This window comes from Entelurus aequoreus, linkage group LG18, assembly GCF_033978785.1.
Source record: "Entelurus aequoreus isolate RoL-2023_Sb linkage group LG18, RoL_Eaeq_v1.1, whole genome shotgun sequence".
In the NCBI taxonomy this organism is placed as follows: domain Eukaryota; kingdom Metazoa; phylum Chordata; class Actinopteri; order Syngnathiformes; family Syngnathidae; genus Entelurus; species Entelurus aequoreus.
This window is the reverse complement of record NC_084748.1, coordinates 46,097,138-46,099,637: the sequence shown is the minus strand read 5'-3', so window position 1 is coordinate 46,099,637 and position 2,500 is coordinate 46,097,138. Positions and strand designations below refer to the sequence as shown.

The following is a 2,500-nucleotide window of genomic DNA, read 5'->3' as shown; positions in this document are numbered from 1 at the left end:
GGATGGATTCTTCATTCATCACTCCAAGGGACACGACGATGACTTCTGTTTTGTTTGATCAGCCGTTTTACTGCCGCAGCGCTGCATTGCCCTTTTATTTAGACTGAGTTTTCAACCGGAAGTGTAAGTGCCATTTGTGTCTTTTGGTCGTCCATAGCGTTTCTACTCGTAAGGATTCTTCATTCATCACTCCGAGCAACATTTCTAAGTTTTACAATATAACCAAAACTATTCTTACTTACTAAACCGTCCCACGTGTGATGTCTGTAGGAGTGTTTTCATGCATATTTGTACGCGCTATCGTAATGTAATCAAGCTAGCGTCATTAGCATTAGCTAATATGCTAACACATTTACGAGTGTCTGTGTTAGTATTATTAATTTACAACGGCATTCTTTTTTTCACAAATTCCTCAGTAAATTCACCAAAACGTCACCGTGGAGTTATTGAGTCTGTTTAGCTGATTGGAGAGCCATGACGATAACTGACGTTTTGTTTGATCAGCCGTTTTACTGCCTTGTTACAGACGCCGTTTTAATTAAGGTATGTCAGTAAACATTTACAGAATATTTCTGTGTAAATAACTCATTTCACAACATATATATCTGCAGCTAATAAAACGGTTCTTCACTGAAGGCCATACAGCAAATAGTTTAAAAAAAACAAGCAAAGACACTGAAAAGGTGTGTTATTGTTTGTGCTACGGCGCCATCATTTGGATGAGTTCGATCACTGCAAGTGCTCCAAGCGACGTTTGTAAGTTTTACAATATAACTAAAACAATTCTTACTTACTAAAGCGTCTGTAGGAGTGTTTTCATGCATATTTACACGTGCTATCGTAATGTAATCAAGCAAATATCACTAGCATTAGCTAATATGCTAACACGTTTACGAGTGTCTGTGTTAGTATTATTATGGCATTTTTTTGTATCGTTTCACTTTCACAAATTCACTAAAACAGCACCGTGGAGTTATTGAGTCTTTTTAGCTGATTAGAGAGCTAGCGGGTCCATGGTCGTTTTGTTTGATCAGCCGTTTTACTGCCTTGTTACAGACGCCGTTTTAATTAAAGGTATGTCAATAAACATTTACAGAATATTTCTGTGTAAATAACTCATTTCACAACATATATATCTGCAGCTAATAAAACGGTTCTTCACTGAAGGCCATACAGCAAATAGTTTGAAAAAACCAAGCAAAGACACTGAAAAGGTGTGTTATTGTTTGTGCTACGGCGCCATCATTTGGATGAGTTCGATCACTGCAAGTGCTCCAAGCGACGTTTGTAAGTTTTACAATACAACTAAAACAATTCTTACTTACTAAAGCGTCTGTAGGAGTGTTTTCACGCATATTTACACATTGTATCGTAATGTAATCAATCAAATATCACTAGCATTAGCTAATATGCTAACACGTTTACGAGTGTCTGTGTTAGTATTATTATGGCATTTTTTTGTATTGTTTCACTTTCACAAATTCACTAAAACGTCACCGTGGAGTTATTGTGTCTTTTTAGCTGATTAGAGAGCTAGCGGGTCCATGGTCGTTTTGTTTGATCAGCCGTTTTACTGCCTTGTTACAGACGCCGTTTTAATTAAGGTATGTCAGTAAACATTTACAGAATATTTCTGTGTAAATAACTCATTTCACAACATATATATCTGCAGCTAATAAAACGGTTCTTCACTGAAGGCCATACAGCAAATAGTTTGAAAAAACCAAGCAAAGACACTGAAAAGGTGTGTTATTGTTTGTGCTATGGCGCCATCATTTGGATGAGTTCGATCACTGCAAGTGCTCCAAGCGACGTTTGTAAGTTTTACAATACAACTAAAACAATTCTTACTTACTAAAGCGTCTGTAGGAGTGTTTTCATGCATATTTACACGTGCTATCGTAATGTAATCAATCAAATATCACTAGCATTAGCTAATATTCTAACACGTTTACGAGTGTCTGTGTTAGTATTATTATGGCATTTTTTTGTATTGTTTCACTTTCACAAATTCACTAAAACGTCACCGTGGAGTTATTGAGTCTTTTTAGCTGATTAGAGAGCTAGCGGGTCCATGGTCGTTTTGTTTGATCAGCCGTTTTACTGCCTTGTTACAGACGCCGTTTTAATTAAGGTATGTCAGTAAACATTTACAGAATATTTCTGTGTAAATAACTTATTTCACAACGTATATATCTGTGACTTATAAAACGGTTCTTCGCTGAAGGCCATACAGCAAATAGTTTGAAAAAACCAAGCAAAGACACTGAAAAGGTGTGTTATTGTTTGTGCTACGGCGCCATCATTTGGATGAGTTCGATCACTGCAAGTGCTCCAAGCGACGTTTGTAAGTTTTACAATATAACTAAAACAATTCTTACTTACTAAAGCGTCTGTAGGAGTGTTTTCATGCATATTTACACGTGCTATCGTAATGTAATCAATCAAATATCACTAGCATTAGCTAATATGCTAACACGTTTACGAGTGTCTGTGTTAG

The 2,500-nt window shown here is 36.5% G+C and overlaps 1 protein-coding gene across 9 annotated transcripts in view; it reads right to left on the bottom strand.

The window, feature by feature from the left end:
• The window catches only part of camk2d2 (calcium/calmodulin-dependent protein kinase (CaM kinase) II delta 2), a 148,844-nt gene that overhangs the window by 44,729 nt on the left and 101,615 nt on the right, over nucleotides 1–2,500 (bottom strand). The window lies entirely within an intron of this gene.